The following is a 21,500-nucleotide window of genomic DNA, read 5'->3' on the forward strand; positions in this document are numbered from 1 at the left end:
TTGACTGAGATAAAGCACGTTCTCTTTACACAAACTTTCAGACTAAAACAAAGAAAACTACACAGGACCTGCTTACTGTGCAAAGACCTTTATGATGAAATCCATTCCTCTCTCCATCCCTTCCTCCCCTCACTCCCCTTCCTTTTCATCCTTCTATTTTTCCTTCTCTATTTTATTTCTTTTAGTAGAACCTGAACTTTTCCCCAGAGCTTTCAAACATCTTTTCCTCCCTATAAGATGTAGTGTTCAAAGGCTTTTGAGTTTTACCTTATCAGCAAGGAACATTTTCTTAGCCAAACAACCAAAGAATAAAACAGGTGGAAAATACCAGTACAAAGTTGTATCTGGTTATGTTCTGTGATACAGCTCTCTAAGCAGCTCCTAGAAAACAAGTATATGAGTCTTGTGAGAATGAAATCAAGGCGATTCTTGAAGAGGTTGAGATACTTTTTCATGCAGTCAGCTATTTAACCTTAACTGGGTAGTTTCGTTTAGTGATGGTCCTGAAGTTATCTGACCTCCTTCTCCTGTCTCTTCAGTTAAATTATCTTACTATAAAGAACAATGGACATAAGAATACACTTCTCTTCTGGATTTGGAAGAACTGACTTAGAAAAGGGGATTTTCAAGATAGAAAAGGCCTTCCCAGAACATTGAACTTTTGCTTTATGTGAATGTCTGTCTGGCTATTCTGGCTATATGCTGCTAAAGACAGCAGTAAGCATGTGAGTTCCTTAGAGGTAAATGAGAAGCAGAGAGTCCTTAAAGGATTCTATAAGCATTAAAGACAAGAGGAACATCTTTTCAAGTTTATCTTCTGCGTCAAACATGCTAAGCCCCAGCAAAGTTCTAACCTCAGGCTAGCCATTCCAGCAACTTTGCACATGGATGGACCAGAGCATCTTTGGGAGGCAGTTGCAATAGATTACAAATAATTTGGTCAAGTGTTTTTTGTTATTGTTGTTTTGTTTTTTAAATTTAATTTATTTATATATTTATTTATTACACTTTATTCACTTTGTATCCCCACTGCAGCCCCCTCCCTCGACTCCTCCCAATCCCTCCCTCTCTCCCTCATTCCCTCCCTATCCCATCCTCCCTCATCTCCTCTCATTCAGCATCCCAAGTCCACTGATAGGGGAGGACCTCCTCCCCTTCTATCTGACCCTAGCCTATCAGATCTCATCAGGACTGGCTGCATCATCTTTCTCTGTGGCCTGGCAAGGCTGCACCCCTCAGGGGGAGGTGATCAAAGAGCTGGCCACTGAGTTCATGCCAGAGACACATCCTGTACCCCTTACTAGGGAACCCATTTGGAAATTGAGCAGCCAATGGGCTTCCTTTGAACAGGGGGTCTAGGTCCCCTCCATGCATGGTCCTTGGTTGAAGTATTGGTCTCTGCAGGCTCCCTGGGCCCAGGTATTTGGCTCTGTTGGTCTCGTTGTGGAGTTCCTGTCCCCTCCAGGTCTTTCTATCTCCCTCTTCTTCCACAAGGATTCTGGCACTCTGCCCAAAGTATGACAGAGTGAGTCTCAGTATCTCCTTCCATACCCTGATGGGTAGAGTCCTTCAGGGGTTCCCTGTGGAAGGCTCCTGTCCTGTTCCTTGTCTTCTGGTCAAGTGTTTTTACTTTCTTATCCTTTGCATTTTTATATTAGTTTCCTAAGACTCTTCTTACAATGGTCCATAAACTTGGTGGCACACATACATACATGCACAAGCACATGCACACACAAACACACACATGCACACACAAACACACAGTGCACGCACGCACGCACGCACGCACGCACGCACACACGCATGCACGCACATTGTCTTGCATTTCTGTAAACTAGGAGTCCAAAATCAAGGCGTTGGCAGGATTGGCTCATGAAGGCCAGGCTTCTCCTCTGCTTGGCTTGTATATGGCTACTTTCATATTTATACCATACTTTCCCCTTTACTTGTTTTAGGCTAAATGTTTTGTCCTGTGAATTAACAGCAAAGCCCTGCTGCAACAGCCGCTAGAATGAGGTGATTGGGATTCTATAAAATCAGGAGACTGGGGCTCTGGGCTGATGATCCTGGAGACCCAGGTGCCTCCCTCCCGTGTATGCACAGAGATTATGTGAGCGCTCAAGTTAGTCGACATGTATAATCCAGGAGAAGGGGTCCCAGAAGGGAACTGACCTTGATTTTGGATTTTCCAGATTTCAGAATTGTGAGAAGTAATTTCTATCGTTTAAGCAACCTCGTCTATGGTAGTCTGTTATAACAGACTAAGATGGTGCCTACTTCTCAGCTTCCCATTTCATAGAGACCATGATGTCTTGGCTTTAACTCACTCTATCGGTGTTCTTCAAGCCTGGTACCAGCTGTAAAGTCAGTTACATCATGTGACATTTCAGTTTAGGCTTTCAGTGCAGAAATGGGTGGATTTTTATTCAGTCATTTCCTTGCTTTCTAAGGCATAAAGGTGGATCCATGACAAAAATTATCTGCCAACCCGTACTTTGTCCTGACAGTACAAATACAATAGACAATAGCACTTTGTGAAGTACACACTTTGGAAAGTGTCAGGGCATACCCACACAGCAAATCATCATCACAGTTATCGGGTGAGGCGCGTTCTCTTTCTCCCATTCGGTCTCTATTCTCCTTTCCCTCCCGGCCTCCTTTAGATTAGAGTTTTATCTGCACCTCTCTTGTACTTACTAGCTATCTCTTCACTGTTTTGTTAACTTGGTAATTTATTTAATTAGACATCACTTTATATTTTAGAGTAATGGAGTTTCATCTCTTCTAAACTGCTCTGTGTGATATTTTTGTCATGTTTTATTTTTATGTTGTATGATTATTTTATATTTTACATAATAAATTATGCATCATTTAAATAAACAATTTAAAATCTAATTAAATAAGACTAATAGAATATTAAGTGCCTACCCATGTGGCTGTGCCTCAGTGCCTTAAGAGGAGCAAGGCAAAAGCAAAATAAAAGGTGAGATTAAATGAGTAATACTCCATTTTGATTTGTTCCTGGAACATTTTTGGAACCACTTTCAAGCTGCAGTTGGAGTACTAATTAATTATAGGGCAACAGATATGTGTACCTGTAAAGTGTGAGATAATTTGCAATATCACTTAGTGAAACTGATAGTATGGTTTTAAACTAAGGCACTTCGGTCAGCAAGAAAGGCTTACTAAAGATTTGGAGGACTCAGTTTCTGTGAGCATGCCCAAGCACTTGCTGCTGGATAATTGTCATGGCTTCATAAGTAAATCTATGTACCAGAAAATGAATAAAGTTTGCTTTGGTTTAAAAAAAAAAGGTGAGATTAAACATTGAAAGTGCGGCTTGAATGCCTCATTTCTGTTCGGTTTGTTTGGTTGGTTAGTTTTCTTCTTGTCTCTTTTCTTCCCCGCTGCACCGCTTGGTCAAGTGATCTTGGAAAAGTTAGTCTGCTTTCTCTGCCTCTGTCTCCACATCTGAAAAATGGACATAGTAACAACACACACACACACACACACACACACACACACAGTACGTGGGACATTATCTGGAACTTGGTACTAATTAACTGTCAATGATTAGTATAATTAGGACTAGTCACATAATAATTAAGTGACTAAAATCGTGAGAGCACAATTTTTCTTCTACACACATTGGCAAAACATATAATTTGAGGTCTAGAAGAGATAGGAAGCTTCTCCCAGTCCAGCCTCGTCATTAGCCAGACACACACACACAAATTCAGCACAGTAACTGGCTGTGGCTGACTTTTTCCTGGGGATTTCATTTCTCTTCACCCAGAGGGTAATGAGAGATCAATGAAATGATTCTACCCAAGTACAGCTTGGAGAGCCAATGGGTTTAGGAGGGGTTGCTTCCAGGCATGTGGGTGTACAAGAGTACACACAACTTAAGGGTCTTCCTCCAACTGTTAACAGGGTTCATATCCTTAGGCTGGGATGTTCACACGCTTTGTGAATCCTCCTCTCCTCCACGAAGGAAAGTGAGATGGCCCAACCTTGTGAGTGCCTCTAATGGATAATCACAGTCACTCTGCATTCAAGATGGTAGCAGTCACATGGTGCCCGGAGGACAAAGTTCCACAATATTTGCCTAAGAGAAACTGGCTGCCATAGTGGGACCAGTCATCCTGGTTCTTGGTGAAGGAAGACCTTCCCGTGAGAGAAGGGCTCTTAAACTCTACCCGCAGCATTCCGCTCTCGCCTCGGCACATACCCACACTCAGAATCCATTCTTTGCTCTTACAATAGTAGCCACTTTGGTAGCAAGCTGGGTGTTCCCATCGAGGCCAATACCAGCCTCTGAGGGCTGGGTACTGTTTGACTGTGCCGCTCTGGGAAAAGCACTTCCTGCCTCTGGTTCTCAGCTTCCTGGTAGGTCACTGGAGTGGGCTGAGAACTACTTTTCCAGTGGTATTACAAAACAGAGCTCCCGAGTCAGGTACCACCTTGGGGTAGGGCCCAGGAGTCTCATATGTCACCCAGTGCCCTAAATGACTCTTGAGGTTTGGGAATGAGGAAGCCAAGGGGGGCTTGGGTGTAACTGTGAAATGTCCACTATGGGCTCGTGTAAATGCACTTGTCCCCAGCTGATGCACAGTTCGGGAAAGTCATGTAACACGAGCTACAGGAAGTGTGTGACTGGGGGCGGCCCTTGCCCTTACAGCCAGTGCTCACTTCCTGTTCTCTCTAAGCTACTGGACTGCTGATGAAACGTGGCAGGCCATAGTCTCTCTCCTGCCGTAATGGACTGACCTGTCCTTTCTCCCTTGTCACTAATGAAAAACTGATAGAGTAGCTAAGCTTTCTTCTGGTCCTGACATGCTTTGATTTCGTATTAAAGCCCCAGACCTGGCCCCTTTTCCCACAGTGGTATTCAGATATGCTGTCCTTGTGTCCAAAAAGCTAATGGTTACAACTTAACATGCATGTTATTTCCAAACGGGCATGGAACACAAGTTCCCCAGGTGACCACGGAATGCTGCCCTGTGGTCATGAGCCACCACATGGCGTCTCTGATTTCTGAGACTCACAAGAATATTTCTGCAACAGGGTCCTGGGGCCCAGGCTGGTGGACTGTTCTGGGCGGCATGCTGTGCTGTCCCTCAGCTGTTTCAAGTCAGCTGCCCCTCTGGATTAGCCCTTAGATCTGTCTGCCGTCTCCAGAGCCTGGAGGTGAGACTCTCAGATTTAAGACATTCCAGAACGGAAGAAGCCACCTGGTAATTAAAGCTGTAGGATTAGTTCTCTGTAGCTAGACGATGAGGGGGATCCTTTCTGAGGCAGGTTTCCCCTCTCGAGGGCAGAGGGTGGAGGTGAACTGATTCCTCTGTGCAGACCTTCAGGGGGGTTTCAGAGGCTGGCTGTGTACCTGCTCTGAAGGAAACTGTACCTACAGCATAGAGACTGTCAACAGCTTCTTGCTCTGACACAGGTGTGTCTTGTGGTCATTTATTTCACATTAGGTGTGAACTTGCTCATTTTTTTTTTAAGTTTCACTGAAAATATTTTATAGGGTTCATCTTTAAACCTATTTTCTCTCAAAACACTACATATAACTTAACTTTTTGTTGAGTCTTGACAGTTGTGCTTTTTTTTCATACCATTTTTGATTTGTGGATGAATATCTGGGACTAAAATCTTTTAGATTTATGTAAAGATTCAGTTGGCTGATTATTGAGTTTGTTGGCTTTATAAGATATTGTCCTTGAAATTTGATGTTATTTGCCGTGGAGACTCAGCGATGTGTAAAGGCACTAGCACCGCACTTACCAGCTACCACGTAAGCATGTAGGTTTCTCTAGAGGGTGGGACTAGCATTGGATATTTGCAATCCATGATTTTTAAGGTTAAATTCTAGAGTCACTCTTCTTGGTTAGACAGCGGCAATAATATTCTCCTGTCTCTTCTCTTCCTTGCAATGGTATGGCATACATGCTAAGAGGACACAGTAAATGCACAGAAACCAGTGCCTTCACGGCCAGACCTGGCAGCCGGCCCCGCCCTGTGCTACCCTGACAGACAGCTATCAAGTGCTGTCTTTGTGGGGTGGGGGAAATGTAAGCCAATACTTACAGTTTTCTTTTTCTTCTAAAGACATAAACAGAAAACCAAAATATGGATGGAAAGTAGACATCAGAAGCAGCCACCCTTGCATGGTGAGATTCTTTCGCCGAAGGGCCCAGGTGAGCATTTTCTTTCCATGTGGTTGATTGCCTTAAATTGGTTGCTCAGTACCCAGAACCATTACTTACTCCAAAATACCCAATTTCCCTTTTCCACTCTCAATTAATGAGTCTCTTAGCTTCACTGTGTGTTGAATTACTCAGAAGTGAAACACAATACTGGGTACATGGGATAGTTAGGTTCCTCCTAACATAGAAACCCTTGATCTCTAGAAAATTCACTGTGGTGTGGCTGAGGCAATTCAAAATCAGATGGCTCAGCCTGCAAGTTGCATACCAATGGACCAGCGTGACTTCCCCTAAACCTTCTTATCTCTTTTGACATCAACAATGCCCCATCTCTTTCCCATCCCTTGGCTACCGTACAGAAGATCTTCCTGAAACAAATTCACCATGGAAACTGAATTTAGAAGCTTAGTATCTGAATGTTTTCCCTTTTATAGTAGATTCAGACGTGTTTACATCACCGTACGTGTCCTTGTGTTTACCACTGAAGTCCAGAGACTTCAAACTGGCTCGCTCACTGCTCAGAAGCTCAACATCAGGAGTACTTTACACGAGTTGCTTGGTGACAAGACTAATAAGCTATCGTGTCGCCCATTGAACGCATTGAAGTTTTGGAGAAAGATAAGCAACCATATCTTTGAAATCTTTTAGAATGATTCTTTGCTCGCATATGTTTGCAACTGGAGTCTGTAACTTTGTAACTACCAAGGCTCTTCCAAATAGTCTGGAAATGCTGATGTGGAGAAATAGCCTCCCTTTATGTAGCTTACATTGTACTGGAAACAGCAGACTGGTGTACGAATGATTTTCACAAAGGAGAAGTCAATGTCATTGTGTGATCAAATGTTGAAAACATTCTGCAAACATGTTTTCTTTTTCAGTTCTGTCAATTTTGTTTGTGTGTGTGTGAGAGAGAGGAAGAGACCTTTGGGTCAACCTCAAGCTGTGTGGAGATGAAAAGATTTGATTTTGACTATAAATTCTGTGTGTGGTCAAATCATTGAATAGTTAAGGTTTTTCTTCATTAAAACCAAATGAGAAGAGAGCCTGGCAGAGAGCCCCATGGGTGCAAGTCTTGCTCTGCAGCCATGAGTCCCCGAGTTTAGATTCCTGTACTCAGATTTCTTTAAAGACTAGGGATGGTAGTATTTGTTTATAATCCTCTGCTGGGGCTGGGGCTGGGCAGGGTAGAGACAGATGGATCTCAGGAACGCATTGGCCGGCCAGCCTAACTCTGGGTTCAATGAGAAATCCTGTTTCAAAAGGAAGGTGTCATATATCAGTTAGGGAAGGGCTCCTCATGGCCCACTGATATCGGCACTGTATCCAGTGTGGTTTTCTGCAATATCTTCAGTTTTCGTTCACTATGAGAGAGACTTCTTGGCTGAGAGGTGGATGCTTGGAGAAGGAGAATTTGCCTCTCTCAGGGATAAGCCCCCTTGTTGGTTGTCCAGTGCAGTGATCAGCCCGAAGCTATCTATACATAAGCACCAAAAAATAGATTCAGTAGGTTGTATTTACATATTTGTACATGCATACACATGTGTAAATATGTCTGTACATAACAGTAATAAAGAAAATTTGAGAAAAGGGGTATTGGGGGGTGGTCTTGTGCACTGTGTATTCAGATGCTGATTTCTGTGCCCGGAGATCTGGTTGCAGCCCAGACATTGGACACTGTCATTTCTATGTAGAATCTCCTGCCTCAGTGTTGTGTAAAAATTGCTCCCCAATTATCTCTGTTTGGTTAATAAAGAAGCTGATTAGCGAATAATTAGACAGAGGATACAAAGGGCAGGGACTTCTATTCCCCATTCCCGGTCAGGGTCTCAGATAGAGACCAGAGAGGAGAGGAAGAAAAAGCTGCAATGAAGAGGAGTTCTCCATGAGGACAGAGAGTTACAGCAGAAGGCCAAGGCAAGACTGAAATGGCAGGTAAATGGGCACATGGCTGGGAGGTAGCCAGGATACCATAACTGGGTTAGAATAGATGAATATCTGTCCAGTTATAGAGCTTAAAGCTTGTTGAATAAGTCTAATAGGTCTCTGTGTCAATTATTTGGGAGCTAGGATGGGTAGCAGAAAAGGCCCTTACTAATACCATATTTCAATGGAGGGGGTGGGAAAGAGGGTCATGGGAAGACTTGGAAGAAGGATACCTTGGATGAGAAGGGGGAGGGTGATGCAATCTTATTTCAATTAAAAATATTTCTAAAAAGCCCAAACCAAAGACAAAGAAAAGAATGTAAGGTTTATAACAATAGAGATGAATACCTCTGGCTTGACAGAGGCAAGTGTGATGACCCCCCCACACACACACACCTATACACGCCGAGGGGGCTGGGGAGGGAAGGAAAAAAGGGAGAGAGAGAGAGAGGAAGAGAGAGAGAAAATAGAAATGCCACTTTGATTTCTAGCAGATGTTTCAACTTAAGACCTTTTTTAGCTAAAAACTTCACTCCTTAAACACATGTGGAATATCGGTGGCTTTGTGATGAATTTAACTTCTGGTCCTTTCTAGAACTCAAAAGGCATTAAGAAAACTCGTACCCAACTCTCTATCATCCGCTCACACAATATCATTTTACACAGTCTTATTCCCTAATAACTTTTTAACTGAATAAACTTTACTCCAAATATTTTATAACTCAGTTTCAAATCCTGCCAGTATTTTAAATGTTATTACTGTTGTTTTAGGTCATCTGCTGTCAGTGCCACCTAGGTTTTAGGAGACCAAGCTTAATTATTATAAATCTCATTCTATATGTTTTCTATATGCATATTGATTGTGATCGTTTTGGTTTTCAATGCAGTGTGAAATGACCTGGGAAGAGAATTTCAGCGAGGGCGTTAGGTCAGTTTGACCTGTGGGTGTGTCTTTGGAGATTGTTTTTTATTGTCCTCATTGATGCAGAAAGACGCAGCCCGCTGTCATTGATGCCATTCCCTACATTTGAGTCCTGAACCATACCAGAGAGGAGAAGGTGGGCTGAAGCGTGAGCGTGCCTTCAGCTGCTTCTGATTGCTCCCAGCTGTGTGCTGACCAGCTCTTCCTGGTTCCTTCCTTGCCTTCTCCACACTCACAGTGTGGCCTGGAACTGTGAGCTCAACAAAACTTTCCTGTGAAGCTGATTTTGTCAAGGAGGTTGGTTTTTTGTTTGTTTGTTTGTTTGTTTTAAATACCAGTCACATAAAGAACCGAGGACCTAGATATTAAGAAAATAAAACTTGAGATGAACGTGAACAGTATCATGGCATAGAAGCAGACTTTGACACATGCCTTATTGAAACCTGTGCAGTGGCTTTGGTGCATTAGACATTAGTGAGCATTGAGACACGAAGCTGAAGGAACATGCTCTTCTCAGGGGAGGTCCAGGTTTGGCGGACTAGATGCACCTACTTACCTCCATTTCAAATTCAACTGACAGCTTCTCTCTACCACACAGACAGAAACAAATGCCAAAGTAATATTTCTTTTTCTCTGTGCTTTTCCATAGTTTCTAAGCTTCCTAAATAAGCGTGTATTACTTATGGAATCAAAAAGCCAAACAACAAACATGCTAAAAATAAATTGACAAAAAATAATAAAAAAGGAACCTTAAAAATATTTATTTAGTTGATTATTTAACTTGGAGAAGAGAAATGAACTTTGACAGGAGAGGTAAACCCTTAGACAAAAGGCAGTGCTTTGTTGTGGTCATCATGTGAATTATTGCGAACTAGCAACAGAAGTTTGGATAAAGAGGCCAAAAGTTAAACATAGTGTTTAATATTAGATAACCTAGAGATTTCCAGAAAATCTTCATGTGTATTAAGGGTCTTGTTGGCAAGACTTAAACACTGTTACTACAGGAAAGGGAATCTTGGGTGAAACGTTATTTCTGTGGAATTAAAAAGTAACCTCCTCTTGCAGCGTACACTAAAGATGCTTCTGCTGTCAGAAGTTGAGAAGAAACTCTGCCCTAACACCCAAGGCCAGGCCAATGATGCAGCGGTATTAATACACACACGGTAAAGAAGTTAATATGAATTAGTAAATACTGAAGATGCAGATTGATAGACTCCATCAAGACCTCCTTCTCAGGTTAGGGAGCAGCTGTGAGCGGAGTGCTTGCCTGGCATGGATGAGGCACTGGGTTCTAGCTCAAATCTGGCATGTATGAAGCACTGGGTTCTAGCCCAAGCCTTGAGAAAAAAGATCACCGTAGGAGAGCTACTTCTGGATACCATGACCTACTGTGGAGGCCGAGCCATAACACGACTGATCCAACTATACCTAACTCTCCTGAGTACCACAAACTGTGTGTCTGAACTTTCTGTAAACTGAAGGTACATATGACATTCTGTTTTGAAGAAAACATTTAATTCCTTCGTAGAGTTAGTTATACACTTACTTCAAAGCAAATCATACAGTTGAGATGACAAATTGGGTAGTCAGCACTAGAGAATTCCTTAATTCACAGAGAACAGTTTAAATGTCGGGTTCCCCAGAGCAGCTCTAGAAGGATTCAAGTCCATGTTGACCGTGTTGACCTGCTAAGCAACACATCCCCGGATTATAGGTCTCTTTTCCCCCTTTGTCACTGCCCTTTCTCATACCTCATTTTACCTTTTCAAATATGCCATTTCCACCTAAGTCTTTGTCTCAACCTAAGAAAATAGTTCAACAGGAAACCCATATTTAACCACAAACCTTCATAGTTTATGGCCAGCCAGTAAAACTTGAAGCCTTTCAGAACAAATTGCTTTCCCATTGCAAAATCCAAGATTCCCGCTGTGCTCTGCTTTATCGATAATTTACTAAAACTGGCATATATATCTTTACATGGGCTGTTCACCCCTCATATATAGCAAGGGTCCAGCCAAGTTCTGGTGCTGGTGTTTCAGGAATCCATTCCTAGCTCTGGCTAAAGCAGCTTTAAAGTTACCAAAGAGAATAATGTACATTCCTAATATATTAAACCAGTAAGCCCGGCCTCCAACTCTTTAAAAGAGGCAGAAAAAGGTGAAGAAAAAAGGATAGCACAGTGGCCAACTCTTAGCATCTTTGTTAGAGCCAGGAGCCCTCATCAATGGTAAGGCACTTCTCTCTCAGGCTTCTCTGAAGAGCCCACAACCAGGAGTCAGAAATAGCCTCGACAGACAATCTGAGATTTGACTTGCAGTTAATTTAACTTAAATAAGCTAACAGCTTGACCTACTATTCACATTTAAAGTGTGCTTACTGCCCCCTTCCTGGCACAGGCACCAATAGATCCAGCAACTCTAGACATTAAGGTAGATAGATCACCTGAGCACAAAAGTTCAAGGCCAGACTAGACAAAATAGTAAGAGGGTCCCCTTAAAATAAAGTTGAAATACAACCCAAGGGTAATATCTGCTGTTAGGCACAAAAACAACTCAATTTAAATTTTTCATATTTTGAAGTATTTGAGAGCAATTGTGGCTTATATGAGATTAAAAAAGTTGAGTGTGGAAGGTATTTGCTTGCATGTTCTAGTTTCCTTTCTGTTGCTGTGAAATAGCATTCTGTGTAAACACAACTCAGGAAAGGAAATGTTTTCTTTCAGCTTACAAGTTACAATCTATCATTGAAGAAAGTCAGGACAGGAACTCGCCACCCTTCCAGGCTTGTATCCTAAGTAAGTAAGCATTTACCATCTGCACAATGGCCTGGTTTTGAAGAGAAAGTCATATCATCTTCCAGAAAACACTCTGTAGGCCAGAGCCAGGGCCATCTTGAGAAGGAACCTATGATTCTAGTTTGGACAGCTCCAGGCACCAGAAACATGTGTCCTTTTATATCTTCAATTCCACAGAAACTTCACTGTCCTGGCTCTGTGGGTACCACCTCATAAACCAGACTGGGCTCAGGAGAGTGAGCAGTACAGACACTGGGGTGCATGAAAAAGCTAGATGGATACCTGTGATCTTACGACCAAAGTAAAGATTACAATAATATGAGATAGTGTCACACATGCATTGTGAAATAACAGGACCACTAAAGATTATCTCTTTAGGTGGGTTAGGGGTAGAGGGAAGAGAAAAAGGAGGATATGGAGATGAGTTCATTGGGACTAAGCATATATAAAGAAGCATTATAGAAACCCACCAGTTTGTAAGATAACTACAAATAAAGTTTAAAACTAGGAGTTGGCACAGAGGTAGCCTGCAAGGGTGGAAAATGATGCTCCCAGAAGATATGGATTATTAAATGAAAATCTCAATGCCGGACATGTTATTCAAGGATTCCCCAGAGGCACCCAGGACACTGCAGCTTACCGCTATTGCTCTTAGATGCCAAATATAACTACATGGTAAGACTCTATTACCGAAGACACCATACGCTTTACCGGCAGGACATGCAGAAATCAGTCTGAAACTAAGCAGGAAACTCCCTGCTGTCTTTCTTTCAGGGGCATTACACAGGCTGCTGGGGAGGAAACACATCAGAAGCCTCACCCCGCACTGGACCCTCCATGTTTCAGTACTCATGTACCCACTGGTGAAGCAGCACAACTGCTGTGTGGGAACAAACTGCTTTCTGACTGCATTTGAGGCACAGGAAGTAATTCGTACCCGCTAGTGTAATTCTGGTCAAAACTCCTGGCTGGAGATCACAGTCCTCCGCCCGGAGTAACTTGTTTTACTAAACGGTTAGTGCTATCAAACTACCCTCTAATTATTTATGCTCACACCAACTGTGCTGCTCTCAGCTTTGGTCAAAGGACCCCCCCCCCCCGTGGGCAGCCGTTAATGCAGTGACATGTAACTGCTCACCGTGGCGAGCATGAGTGGATGAGAGTCCTCAGCCACAGGAGGTGTGTCAGTCCCCTCTCTGTTTCTGTGATAAAATACCACAATCTAGACAACTCACAGAAGAGAGAGTTTATTTGGCCTATGGTTCTAGAGGGTTGTGATTCATGATGGAAGAATGGAAGAATGGAGGCAGGAACAGAAAGCTGTGTGTTCACAGTAAGCATGAATCTGTCAGAGAACTAGAAATGGCAAGAGGTTTTCTTTCAAGTCCCAAAGCCCTCCTTCATTATGTTCTCAAGGCCAAACCCCTAAACCTCCCAAACAGCACCATTAACTGGAGACCAAGTATTCAGATGTCCAAGACGATGGAGGACATACATTCAAACCACCATAGATGAGATATCTTTATCAGCTCTGCTTCCTACTCCCTCCTTAACTCATAGGATGTCGTCGATGAGGAGGTAGTCGATGAGGAGGTAGTCGATGAGGAGGTAGAAAGAGCATAAGAGCAGGAAATGGAAAGAGCGCTGTGAAATGCTGTCTCTGGGCATGACAACCATAACACACATGAGCACACATCAGCTGTGTTTCCTTGCACAAGATCAAGCCTGTTAAAGCTCCAGCATGAATGATAGAAGGGCTCCTGGGCTCTCAACCCCCAGCTAGGAACTGTCGCCAGTTGATGGCTACTTGGGGGAGGGAGAGTCACTCTTGTTTGCAGCTGTGACCACTGGTAGGCTGGTCAGGTTCATGCAGATGGCCTCACACCCCACACAGATAGAGTCAGTGGGAGGTGGTGTGTGTATGTGTGTGTGTGTGTGTGTGTGTGTGTGTGTGTGGTCAGTGTGTGTGTGTGTGTGTGTGTGGTGTGGTCAGTGTGTGTGTGTGTGTGTGTGTGTGTGTGTGTGTGTGGTGTGGTCTGTGTGTGTGTGTGGTCTGTGTTTTTTAAGGGAGGACATGAAGTTGAGAGAAAAATGTGCTGCAGGCACTAGAGAATGTTGAAGGGGAAGGTGGGGAAGGATATAATCAAGAAACATTTCTGTATATGAAATTTCCAAAGATTAAAAAATTAAAAAGGGCTGTTTTATAAAAACGGTAGATATTCAGTCCACCTAACCACCAGATGGTCAAATCTGAGTACATGAACGCCAGAAGCACAGAAAAACAAAGGGAAAAAAAACAAAAAACACCTTCCAAACACATCTCTTGGATTCCAAACATATTGAAGTGGGTGAAATGTTAATAGGGAATTCAAAGAATGATTTTAAAAGGTCATTGAGATCCAAGAGAATGGAAATGAATGTTAAGTGAAATCAAGAAATAAATAAAAACTCCTGCAAAGAAAAAATTTGAAAATGAACCAACAAAAACATCTTAGAAGTGAAAATCTCAATATGTCAAATTAAAAAATTTAGCTAAAAGTCTCAAAAATAGATTAGCTCAAGGGGGAAAATCCAGAACTTGAAGACAGATTTTTCAAAATACGACATGTAGAGCCTGCCATGATGCTGGGCCACAGAGCTACAGCCTCTTAATTGTCTACTCTAGTGTCAAAAGTGCGTGCTAGGAAGAAGACCACTTCTTGCGGAAGCTGCGCAGCCAGACACAGGGATGAAACTAGAGCTGTATCTCTCACCCTGCACAAAAATCAACACACAATGGATCAAAAACCTGTACAGACACACGAATCTTTGAAACTGCCAGAGGCAAAAAGGCAAAAGGCTGTAAGCCAGGACTTTCTGAAACGTATTCCAAAAGCAGTCCTAGGAGTTGACAAATAGGATCGTAAGAACTTAAAAACTTTTGCACATCAATGTTTCCTTTAGTGGAAACAATCACCAGAATAAGAGGCAGTGTTGGGAAAATATACGGAAATGCAAACATAAAAAAGAAAGAAAATCCCCTAGCAGGCTAATCAACCGACTAAACAGTTCTCAAAAGAGAAAATACAAATGTCCAATACATATCAGAAAAACTAAAAATTAAGATCCCTTTGAGATTTTCTCTAAATTTGGTCACAATGGTAAGGATGTGGCCAAAGGGGCAGCTCTGACACGCAGCTGGTGGGAGTGTAAACTGACAGTTACTACGGAGTTCAATAACGACATTCTCAAAAAACTGAAGAAAAAAAAAAGACCCATACATAGCTCCATGGCATAAAGAGCCCAGAAGTAGACCATGTGTCTAGAGCCCACTGATTCTCAACATGAGAACATTTTGAAGCACAAACAGCAGTATATAAAAAGTGGATCATATTGGATGCACACGCCTGAAAAGCTGACCTTTATCTCCCATCATGTATGCAAACCAACTCTAAATGGATCAAAGACCTTGACGTGGAACTCTATCAGGGCAACAAATCCACATTAGTAGGACCGTTATTTTCTCAAGAGGACTTCAGAAGCACAGAATCAGAAGGAAACACTGACAAATGGCATTGTGTCAGAGAGATCTGCAGGTGGCAAAGGAAGCAATCGACAGAATGAAAGGCAAATGACTGAACAGGCACATCGCAAGACAAACTGGACAGCCACCAGTTGCACGAAGCAAGTGCTCCATCAGATAAACCACCAGAAAGGTAAACTGGAAGTCAGAACTCTAGCAAGAGGGCGCCAGAGCCTGGGGAGAGTGATCGTTATCAAAACAAAACAAAAAACTGTAATAATGATAACAAATTCGTGCATGATGTGGAGAAAAATAGCTCATCCACCACTGGCAGTAACTTAAGTTAGCATAATCATTGTAGAAAGCAATGTGGATGTTACTCAAAAACTATAGAACTCAATGTGCTACAGCTCCTCCGTGCCTGGGCACATTCTTGCGAGGCCACGTCATGCTATAAAGAGATACATGTAGTCTCATAGTTACTGAAATGCTGTATGCAGTGGCTAAGTACGGATCTGGCCTACGTGCTTATCAGTTGGTGAGCTGGCGAAGAACACGAGGGATAGAAACAGTCAAATGTTGTTCAGCCACAAGACAGCAAATCTTGTCATGAACTAGATACAGCATTGTGTAAAGCAAAACAAGGCAGACTTGGGAAGAGAAGCGGCACATTTTCTTGCATACATGGAAACTTTAAAAAAAATCACCTTGAAAATGATTGCTAAGTATTCAGGCAAGTGCCAAGGGAGTGGGAGTACTGTGATTCTAGCGAGGGCGGGGGATCGTGATCAAGTGAGCTCTGTGGGTGCGTAGAAAAACCACCACGAATCCAGTTAATTTGCACAGAGGATGTTAGCACTTTTTTCTTTTCTCTTTATACAAATCATGTGTAAAGAACCCTCTCCAAGTAGTTCAAACCATCATGTTTGGCTCTTAATTGTTGATTTTAGTCCTTTTCTTTGGAAAGTGACATATCTTTGGTAAATGGCTCAAAGGAGGGCAGTTGAAGGGTGAAGAGAAGGTAAATCCTTGTCTGTGCTCACCATTCTGAAGGTGTGTTTATAACTAAAACTCTTGCAAGTAAATGAAAACTCTAAAAAGCTCGTGGCATACTTAAATTTCCCACATAGCTAGCAGCCTGACTTCATTTCCCTTGCAGTGATGTGTTGCTTAGCCAACAGGTAAACACAAGTGGGTGGGTACTTTGCTCAGAATGATTTCAGGCTGCTCTAACATCTTTATCGGGTCACATGTGCAGTAAAAGTTTGTTCAGAATGATTTCAGGCTGCTCTAACATCTTTATCAGGTCACATGTAAAGGTTTGCTACGTTCAAAGTCCCTCGACATGTACAATGCCCTCAAGCTGCACGTGGCACAGGTGGCAGCCAACTGCGCTTTCCACCTCTGTAGCTTCTCGAGACTTGCATCTATCAGTGATGGAATTTCTCCCCTTACATCAGAAAAGTCTTTCCAGTGTTGGCTTTCTATTGTCAGCCTGCAGCATTGTTTCCCAAAAGGCTTAACGACGAAGGGATGAAGTAAGATGAGCGCATCAGCAGTCTTGGTCTCTGTGTTGGGACATGTGCTGAAGAAACCTCTTTACCGTCATTCATCCAGTCCCTTTTTTGCTTCGTTCTGGGGATGTGTGGACAAGTAGTACAGGCCGAGAACCTGGTGACAGCAAGTCATTTCATTGCTTGAACACATTACTGGACAACTGTGCTTTACCTCTCCCCGGGGCATCCCAGAAAACTCTCCAGTCCAAGTTCCCTGGCACATAGGAATTTTATGGCCCTTTAGTAAAGTTCAGCATCATTTATGACAGTTCTAAGACATGTTTGATGCCTCTGGCCCTCCCACACCACAGTCATTCTGGACTTGCTTATTGTTCTAAACCTCTAAGCACAACATCCCTCTCTTTGGTTCTCATCCACAGTAGTAAGTCAGTTGCCATCGCTGATCCACAAATTGCCCATCCCTATGGCATCAGATCCAGATCACATCTTTATGTCGGAGCAATCAGTGAGAGCGTGAGTGTCTCAGTGAATTCCCCAGTGGAAGCCGGGATACTGGGACCCAATCTGCTTCTTTCCCTTTGAGAGTTCTTTGGCACACTGTGAGTGTGCTTCGATGCCTTGTGAGCTTTATTAGTGGTTTTGCCCTGAGCAATTTTCCATGGGGTTAGTGAGACGTGGAATCTGTTGATGTTCTCTGAAGACATGCTGGAGTAAACACACATACACAGAATATGATTTTTGAGGATAGATTTATTGAGTGCTTGGCATTTGCTCCGTGAGAACTAGAAAGCATTCTTGAGATCTGAAACCAGGTTGTGCGCATTGAACACATCTCTGCACATCATTCTAAGGAGGATAATGGCACTGCTTATTAGTTCGGGTATGAATCTGACTGCAAGGTGGCTTTTCATTCACTCTCTGTATGTTGTTGTTTGAGTCAGGATTAGATACAGCAATTTGCTGCTTAAAGCCTCACCTATCTGTAAACAAACACACCTGAATTTTGTTTACCTTTCCACAAAAAGAGTACACTAAGCATTGCGATGCTAGCCTTGTCTACAGAGTGAGTTCCAGGACAGCCAGGGCTACACAAGAAACCTGTCTTGGAAAAAAATGCAGAGGCAGTGAGGTGGTTCAGCAGGTAAAGGCACTTGCCACTAAGTCTGACCTCAAGTTGCCTTCTGACCTCCACACAAATGCTATGGTTCTCTCTCTCTCTTTTTCCTCCTTCTCTCCCTCTCTCTCTCTCTCTCTCTCTCTCTCTCTCTCTCACACACACACACACACACACACACACACACACATAAAGTAAATAATACATTGTAAAGGACATCACAAATCACGTATATATTTTTTGGAAGGACACACTATTAAGTGAGAAAATATGATTTAATAAAGCTTCTCTAGCCTTCCAAGTGCCCCTGTTGATTTTGAATATTTGAAACAATAAAAGCAACATATGAAAATAGTACTGAGCTGCTGTGTTCATCAATGTGGCCTAGAAAGACTAGAAAACAGATTATAAATTGATCCCATATCCCTAGTGTCCCATCACTTATGTTAGTTCAACCATTGGTGTATTTGTGGTCTCATTCAACCCTTCCAATGATCAGATCAGGATGTTTACTGTCATTTGATTAATAATAATTCCATACTGGTGACATTGTTAAAAAAAAAGGAAGGCATAGGATTCTATTATAATCATTTAAAACTTCCCATGCACTTAATATTGGTTTATATTGAGCAAAATAATCTGTTGAAGAAAGCCTTTAACTTAAAAGACAGCCCATTGGAGACAATGGCCAGAGGCATATGAATCACCAGACACGTTTCTCTTTGGAAGACAAGACATAGTTAGCAAAAGTTCCCAACACTTTTGTGAGCACATTTGAAAATATCATATTCTTAATTTTTTTAAAAGAGGCACTAGAACCACATGTTAAAAGAGGAAAGCTATGCAAAAGATCTTTTTTTTTTTTAAGAGAAAAGAAATCAGCCCTCCTGGTCTTGTTCTGAAAATTCCCTGCTTTCTCCTTAAAACCGATTGACATTGCTTAGGGAAGCTTTAAAAGGGGGCATGGAGCATCCTGAGGCTGTAACCGTGGGTAATGGCAATGCAGACGCTTCACTGCCCTCCAAACGGTGTGGTTTCATTTTGTCTTAAAACCGAGGACTGAATGTCTAGGAGGTCCTACAAACGCCACCAGCACTCATCTCTCAGACGAGGTGGATGTCTGAAGGTGGCAGGGGCAGCTGGCCCTGACTCCTGCTGCTGCTACATACTGAGGTGGTACAGGCAACTTAAAATTTGTATTTCTTTACATGAGCTGGACAACATGAGTTAGGAATGTAAAACATTTAGGAAAAGGCTCTTTGCAGAGGAGTTTAACAACAAAAGCATTGACACCAAACACTGAGCACCACACACTTGGCAACATTTAAAGACTGGTGATATTCTTTTGATTGTACTGTTACATTTTTGTAATTCTTAAAATTTATTTTATATTTATTAGTGTCATGCCAGCACGTACATTTGTGCAATATGTGCATGCAATACCCATGAAGGCCAGAGGAGGGCATCAGATTTTCTGGAACTGGAGGTACAGGCAGTTTCAAGTTACCATCGAGATGCTGGGAACCAAACCCAGGTTCTCTGGAAGAGCAGCCAGTGCTCTTAGCTGCTGAGCCATCTCTCCAGGCCCTGTGTAATAAATTGATAAAAACACATTGGCTCTCTCCTATGGTTTCAGCCAAAATGCTCTTTATTTCCAAATCATTCCGTTATTCAATCCTATGGCTCTTTTGCATTTTAAATTTTATTTTAATTGATACATTAAAAAAGCACAAGATTATACATTTTTAAAAATCAAGACAGCCGAAAGTTCAGCATGAGTGAGAGCAATGAGTGAGAGCAAGACTCCTGAGGCCCCACACCTAGCCGGGGAGCTTTTTCTGTTTTATTTTCTTAACTTTCTATTGATTCTTTTTAGTTTCACATCAAGCACCCCAGTCCCACTCCTGTCCCATCCCCTTGTATCTCCCCCCTGGCCTTGCAACCTCCCCCCCCAAATACACATACTCTCACACACACACATGCACACACATGCACACAAGCACAAAACAGAGCATACAAAATATCTCATGGAAGATGTGTGTCTCACTGTATACCCATCTGTCCACACATCTTCACTTGTAAATGTTCATTGCAATGAGTTGTTGGTCTGGTTCAAGGTCTCTGGCTTTTGTGAAACCATCAATATTGGATCCTCACTGGGATCCCTTCCCATTTTCCTGTTGTTCCCCTGTGTCATGAAGATCCGCAACAGTTCACAAATGATGTAGATTTCGGGGTGCACCAATCCAAGCCCTCATTGGTAGCTGAGCTGGTCAGCCTGCCGGCTATCTTTTATCTGCACCACTAGGGCGAGCTCTCCAGCACTGCTCTGGCTAGGCCACCCAGTGCCACCATCTACAGGAGGCAGGTCAGCTCTCTCTTGCTCTCATGCCCTTGGGGCCGGCTCACTAACACCCACACCTCCGGAGCCAGCTCCACTGCCCTTCCCGGCTGGAGGCCCAGGGCCCACCCTCCACAGTGCTGCAGCCAGCGCGGGGCCGCCGCTCTCCTGCTTGAAGACCCCTGGGGCTGCCTCGCCCGTGCCTTCACCGTGAAGGCCAGTCCCACTGTGTTGCCCCAGGGAGGTGCCGGGCCTGCTCTCTCACGTTCTACACGCAGTGACTGGCATGGCTAGCTCTTCCACTTTCAGGACCTCAGGACCAGTTCTCCTGATTACCTGGAGTGGTGAGGGGGAAAGCGGGGGAGAGGGAAGTGCATTATCCCCTCCCCCCTCCCACTTAGCTAAGGAGCTTTTCACCATTGATGGGTGCTGGTTGAAGGAGACTTCTTTTTCTTTTGGGGGTGTGGCCATTCATGTTTCTCAGGCTTAATGGATGGCCTTACCTCCATGTGCACACCAAAAGTACTGATTGCACTGTGTGGGCTATAAAAACCAAACCAAAACAAGAAAAGTATGTGATCTTGGGGGAGGGGTGTGTTGGAAGAGTTGGAAAGGGAGGTTTGAGGGATGCATATGATAAAAATACATTTATATATGCATGAAATTCTCTAACAATAAATAAAAATATTTTCAATGCATATTAGTGGGTACCATGTAATGTTCCAAAAATAGATAATTTTTAAATTAACTTAAACATCTCCTCAAACATCTGTCATTTCTTTGGGGAGAAACACTCAAACTCCTTCCTATCAGCATTTTGAAATATACAGAACCTTACCCACACTTACACTACTCTGAGGCCCTCTCTAGCTGTAAGGTGGTGCCGATCCACGCACCTTTCTCTGGAACCCACAGGATCCATCCTTCCACCCTCAGTTTCTGTGAGCTCAGTCCTGTCAGCTTTCATAGGACGCTGGACAAGGCATTACTAACAGTCCAGTTTATGCTCTCCCTCTCCTCTGTACCTCCACAACTATTTATTAATTCTCCATGATGCTCTTGCCCTATGACTTGAGTTCACCTGTCTATCTGTCTGATGGGCTCCTTGAGGTCTGACAATGTTCTATTTGTCTTACTTACTATCCAAATCTCTTATCATATTAATACACCGAGGACAT

General features: G+C 42.9%; 1 long non-coding RNA gene across 1 annotated transcript; it reads left to right on the forward strand.

Moving 5' to 3' along the window:
• The first annotated feature begins 8,026 nt into the window (after positions 1 to 8,026).
• LOC110552219 (uncharacterized) lies at positions 8,027 to 18,464 on the forward strand. The gene is made up of 3 exons (XR_002476632.2): positions 8,027 to 8,141; positions 9,020 to 9,351; positions 10,120 to 18,464. It is a non-coding gene; the product is annotated as an uncharacterized LOC110552219 (long non-coding RNA).
• Positions 18,465 to 21,500: the final 3,036 nt, after the last annotated feature.

Source organism: Meriones unguiculatus, chromosome 9 (assembly GCF_030254825.1).
Source record: "Meriones unguiculatus strain TT.TT164.6M chromosome 9, Bangor_MerUng_6.1, whole genome shotgun sequence".
NCBI lineage: Eukaryota > Metazoa > Chordata > Mammalia > Rodentia > Muridae > Meriones > Meriones unguiculatus.